The 6,719-nt window shown below is 37.0% G+C and overlaps 1 pseudogene; it reads left to right on the forward strand.

The window, feature by feature from the left end:
* Positions 1 to 2,709: 2,709 nt before the first annotated feature.
* Positions 2,710 to 4,177, forward strand: LOC114169058 (putative UDP-rhamnose:rhamnosyltransferase 1 pseudogene; annotated as a pseudogene).
* Positions 4,178 to 6,719: the final 2,542 nt, after the last annotated feature.

The following is a 6,719-nucleotide window of genomic DNA, read 5'->3' on the forward strand; positions in this document are numbered from 1 at the left end:
TGAGGCACACCACAATGCCATTAACAAGACAGAATAATAATTCAACAGTATTCAGAATAAATGCTCAAAGAGTAAGGTAATACATGGGCCACAACCCTAAAAGAAAACTCGAAGAGGCGAGATTTGACCCAAGGTAAGCTACGCAGCGAAATTTTCATCATCCTGATGACCACGAGGAGTTCCCACATCTGCTCACATCAATAAATTAATTATCATCGCAAAAGGAGAAAACTACACACAGAACACACAAGCAAACAAAAAGGCTAAACTAGAGTAAAAAGATTTTTTTTCATACAACTAAACATGCAATTCGAAGGCAAGAATACATATCAGTCATCCAGACATGTGATAGCAAACAATTTAAGACTTTAAGACTCGACTATCCAAATACATATAATTAGTCGAATTCACCGGATTCTTGCACTTGTGGTGGCCTCTACTGCTATGCAGAGCCATTGCCAATGGGTTTCACCTTACCACGCACAAGGTTAGCCTTCAAACATCTAAGGTTATTATCCTGCCAAAGACTAGGGCTCTTGCTACTCTCACCACTTGGGTCAGTACACTCTACGTGAGACTAACTGACTCTTTAGAGCTTCAAGATGCAATCCTTACTTGAATCTTTACTTAATTATATATTGAGGCACCACCACGAAGCCTTACTAAGAGATTTGTGGAATTACATCCATTACTTGAGGCACCACCATGAACGCTCACTAAGAGAGCCATGGAATTACATCCTTACATGAGGCACCACCATGAACTCTCACCACAAAGTTCATTGAATTAGGTCCATTAGATAAGGCACCACCATGATTTCTCACCACGAGGTTCATGGAATTACGTCCATTAAATGAGGCACTACCATGAGCTCTCACCACGAGGTTCATGGAATTACGTCTATTAAATGAGGCACCACCATGAGCTCCCACCAAGAGGGTCATGGAATTACGTCCTACCCATACCTTATCCATGTTTCACCAACCAACCATAGAGTTCTCATGCATACCAATTTCATGCCAGTATATAGATAACCAACCATCCAATTATATTTCATACCAAGCTCATACCAAAGTCATCAATTCCAACCCATACAATCAGATATTACATGCTTATTCACATACTTCATACTTTAAATAGGGTGCTCCAACCAATCATACAATCCAACAACCAAAAACATGGAAACACACAATCCTCCAAGCACACTATTGTCAACCTCGCTCAAGCTAGCAGCTCTCACTCAGGCGATAGGGATCCCTCGCTCAAGCTAACAACGTTTGCCAAGGCAAGATTTCAAGTAGAGGGCACTTCGAGTTCTCGCTCAAGCTAGCGCATCTCGCTTAAGCGAGATAGGCGAGAGGCCTTTGCTCAGGCGACAACTTGAAATAGAGGAGGGGGCGAGGCACTGTTATTCTCGCTTAGGTGAGAGCTCCTCGTATAGGAAAAAGTTTCTCGTTTGGGCGAAAAACACACTCGCCTAGGCGAGTTTAGCAGGTCTTCCTTGTTTTCACGCGAGCAACTTTCAAAAACACAGTTCAAGGCACATCTCAGTTTTCATGCAGGCACAACATCAATTAGATATTTGAAACACGAATCACAAACAAAACAAGCAATAAGCTACAAAACTTGAAGAACCCTAGCTTCCCCTACCTAGAAAAGGCTAGCCAAAGACTCGTACACCCAAACAGCTGAGCGCAATAGCTTTAGGAGCATATTAGTGAGCTGGAAAATACTGGCACGTATAGGAAACGAGGTTATCATGACGAACCTTTGTTGGGATCACGAAAAAAAAAAGCTGGGAAAGGAAGAATATGAGTGGAAAAACAATTTACGTGGAATAGAGAAGGGTCGAACTAGCTTGAAGATGGGTGAGACCCAAACCCTAGCAGAGCATTGTTGCTGCAGTTCTAAGAGAGGAAAATGAGTTGTTTTCTAAAAGTGACAGAAATAAGAAGGTTAGGACTGATTTAGGAGTTTTGGGCACGCCTTTGGCCCAACATACCAAGGTAGGCCCTTAAACTTTAAGATAGAATTTAAGTGAACCTTACAAAAATAAATATGATCCAGTCTAATGGAAGAATATTGCTACATTTGAAAATTTTATTGATTTAAAAGAGTTACATTAAAATGAATGATGTAGATTTTAATAAAGTTATATATTCTAGGCAATTTTTTCATCATATTATATTCAAAAATCTCCTTTTTTTTGTATAAAAAAATTTCAAAAAATAAATTTTAAATAATTTTTTTTAAGTTTATTTTAGATCGTTTGAACTCTTGAGCCCTCAATGTATCAAAATAAATAAAATCACGATGCATTTGGATAACTATGAGAGTGGTTGAGATTTCAGTGAACAGGACTGGAACACTTTTCGTCAACACATAGGGCCACCACTGAATTATTAGTTATCAAGAATACTTAATTTTTATTACAATATTTAAAACTCCTATCCTTAAAAACATTTCACGTTACACCTATTTTTTGGAATAAAATATTATATTATAATAAAGTAATAATTTATATAAATGTCAAGTAGAATAGAAAAAGAAAAGGATATCAATCAATCATGACCGTAATAATTATAACTTATATTTATTGAAAATAATGTTAATCTAATTACATTTTTATTTTAAAATTGTGACTTTCTTCATTATATTAAAAATATAATATATTAATCCTTCTTATATATGTTAGCGAAAGTCATGCATAACCACTAACACATCCATGTCGGAGACGAAATTGCACATTGTTGTATTTCCATGGCTAGCCTTTGGACACCTGATCCCATTTTTGGAGCTTGCAAAGCGCATAGCTCAAAAGGGTCACAAAATTTCCTTCATTTCCACACCTAGAAACATCCATCGCCTCCCTAAACTACCAGAAAGTTTGAAACCTTGGTTGCATCTGATAGAATTCCCACTTCCCCACGTTGATAAACTCCCTGAAAATGCAGAGAACACGGTGGACACTCCTCAGCACTTGGTTCCATACCTCTTCAAGGCTTACGATGCTCTTGAACAACCTTTGACTAAATTTCTGGAGAAGAGCACCCCGGATTGGGTCATATGCGACTTTGCGCCACACTGGTTGCCCCCATTGTCTTCCATGCTAGGTATCCCGTGTATTTTTTTTTGTAGTTTTGCTGCATGTGGTTCGTCTTTTGCTGTGGAGTTGTTTATGGGGAAGAAGAGTACGGAATCTGCGGAAGCCAAACTTTTGCGTGCTGTGCATAAGAGGAAGGAAGTGGCTCAGAGTTCTCAGCCCAAGGAAGTGAATCGGTTCTTCGAAACCCTGAAAGGTGCTCAAGTTTTCGCCACAAGAAGCTGCATGGAGATTGATGGTGAGTTTGTCAAATCGCTTGGAAGTTCATCTGGGAAGTTGGTAATTCCAACTGGCTTGCTGCCTCCATCGCCGGAAGACAGCAATGACCACAACTGGTACACCATTGTTAATTGGTTAGATAAATGGGAAAAGGGGTCATTGATCTATGTAGCATTTGGAACTGAAGTCACACTGAGTGATGAAGAATTCACTGAAATTGCTATGGGATTAGAATTATCTGGTTTTCCTTTTCTTTGGACTGTGAAGAATCGAAACACCTCCAGTGTTAGTGATGAGTCACAGGATTGGATTGAGAATGAGTCAAAAAGGGGAATGATGTGGAGAAGATGGGCACCTCAGTCCAGGATTTTAGCTCACAAATCTGTTGGAGCATTCCTCACTCACTGTGGTTGGAGTTCAGTAATAGAGGGTCTCCAAGTTGGGTGCCCACTTGTTATGTTGCCCTTCCAATATGATCAATGGCCGATTGCTAAGTTTATGGAGGAGAAGAAGGTAGGGCTTAAAGTACACAGAAATGAGCATGATTTCAAGTTCACAAGGGATTCAGTGGCCAAGGCACTGAGATCAGTGATGTTGGAAGAGGAAGGGAAATGTTATAGAAGTGGAGCACAAGAGATGAGTAAAATAGTTGGGGACAAACAACTGCAAGAAAAATATGTGAATCAGTTTGTTGATTACATGAAAATGAATAGGCCTGGTTATAATTAGTATAATGACAAGTTGTATTGTTAAAGGAAGACTTTGATTGATCTAAAGAGTTAGCCAATCTGATAGCAAATCAGTCCAACCTAGAACGAATCAAGAAACTTATCTATCTTTACAATGCTTTTCCTATATTAGTTCTGTTTTCGTTTTCCTTAAGTTAGTCAGATTTCACTAAAAGATTGGATTAGCTGCCAATAAGACGAGACTAGACGTTATAGCTTTGGCCAGAATGCTAAGATGATGCTAAAATGGGATAAAAGGACAATAAAAATTAAGTTGAGTTTTGTTTTTGGAATGAGTGTTAGTTGTAGAATCAAACCCAAACTCTTTGTGAATGACAATATGTTTTGATTGTGTTATTTTTAGTTCTGTGCATTTTCACACATTTGTGACATCTGATGTGCTTATTATATATAGGCAATGAATTTAGACACACTAGAGAACTACCTACTATATGAAGCTTATCAATAGTCTTTAATGTTTTTTGTAACTTAATCTAGAATGAGTAATTAAAAAGAACTATGTAGAACAAAGTAAAAACAGTCATAATCACCTATAATATATGGTAAAGATGAACTCTTCTCATCAGTTAAATCCCCATCACTGAGTATGTCCTAATGTCTAACGAGAGATAGAGAGTCTATTAAAGAAGCATTGGAACAGAGCATAGAATTCCCCTCCCTTTGGCTTTATCTTTTGTTTGGCCTTGTGAACAAATAACTAGAGCCCATTATTGAAGTGGATGTCCCCTTCTTTGTGTCTTTAACTCAACAACCTTTTTGATTGAACCCTGTGGCCAAAATCCAAACACCTCCAAAATGGAATGTCAAATCTTGTACCTTAAAAAATCATAATAGACCATGCATTCTCTCTCTCTCTCTCTCACGGTGTTAATTATTAAAGAAAGAAAAGTCCACTACTAAATCATATTTTTAAGTTGGTCCCTTTTGAGTCTATTACACTATATTTTTTTTTTTTGCTGTCGAAGATTTTGTTAATCATCACCAGCACCAATATCTCTATAAAGGTGTAAATAAAAAACAATAAAATTAATTAAAAAAGAGATAAAAGTATCCGCATATAAATAGAAAATACTAAAATAATATTGTAATAAGAGTTTGGTGTAATGACCTTAATTAACAGAATCATCACATAATTAATATTTGACATTATAATATTTGACATCGCATCTGCTTCTTAGGCTGGTTGAAAAACAAGAACAACACAGTTCCCTTTCGAGACAAAGTAAAGAATGCCATCAATTATTCATGAAAGAACTAAAACAATAAAACAACAAAAACTGAGAAAAGAAAGTGGTAAGTTCAAGTATTTGTCCTTGAATAGTAAATGGTACAGAGACCAGCCTTTTTTCTATTCCATTTCCTTTTCAGCATTCTACTAGACATGTGTTCGATACAATTACAGACAGATGTATTACGTTTTTAACACTAAAATTGCACACCAGGTGATAAGAGCATGATGTAGGTAGAACTAGGAATAGACTATTCGGAGAACTACAAAATTATAAGAATTCCAATGAATGAATAGAATTTATATGATGTATTGAATTGAGGAAGAATTACAATATCCTTAACCAGAATTCATGTGCCTCCGTCCTTTTTAGAGTTGGCTTATTTATAGAAAAATAGAAATACAATATCATAAATAAAATGTTAATGGAATAATCAAAACTAATTCTGATTATCAATCAGAATTAAATTGATTGGCTGTGATGCAGCTTCCTTATTAATCTTTCTCAATCATAATTAAATTGATTGACGATGATGCAACTTCCTTATTAATCTTCCTGTATTAATTCCTTAGCCTTCAAAAAAATCCTTGTCCTCAAGGATTAAAACCTGGACACTTTTTCTTTAGATCATAGATGAACTCCTACGTGGCATCTTCTAGTAATTGACGTTTTCACTTGACGAGCTCCTTGGTGACAGCTTTGTTGCCTCGCTTGACAATTGTTCTATCTAAGATTATTTCTGGTTCTTTTCCTCCCAAAGCACCATCCGAAACGGGAGGAAGAGAATTTGCTATAGTTGCCTCACACTACAAGAAAAACGCTTATTACCGACGGTCCGAATTTGTCGGTAATGGCCATAATCCGTCGGTAATAATGTTTTACCGACAGACTTTCGACGGCCAAATATTCATCGGTAAGCATGTCGTCGATAATCCTTTACCGACGGATAATACAAGTCTGTCGGTAATTACCGACGGACAAATTCGTCGTTCATGCCGTCGGTTATTACCGAAGGTTTTGTTCGTTGGTAATTACCGACGACCACATCCGTCGGAAAATCCATTCGTACAGCCACTACCATTAACGATGGATACGTCCGTCGATAATTACCGACAAATATTTCCCTCGGTAATTACCGACGAACGTATCCATCGATAATGGCACTGCCTGCACCAATGGATTTTCTAACGGATGAAGTCGTCGATAATCCATTGGTAAGTGTAAACATTTTGTTTGGGTTTATTTGATTTTTTAACATTCCACAGTACCTACATATAGAAATTTCCAACACAGACAAATCCAGTAGTCCAACATTCCAGCATTTTATTATATCAAATATTGTATCATTATCAAACTTCATCACAATATATATCAAATGACACACTAAATTATTTATAAAACATACAAAATAATATGTAG

Source organism: Vigna unguiculata, chromosome 11, assembly GCF_037176805.1.
Source record: "Vigna unguiculata cultivar grain cowpea cultivar isolate G323 ecotype 2 chromosome 11, ASM3717680v1, whole genome shotgun sequence".
NCBI classification, from domain to species: domain Eukaryota; kingdom Viridiplantae; phylum Streptophyta; class Magnoliopsida; order Fabales; family Fabaceae; genus Vigna; species Vigna unguiculata.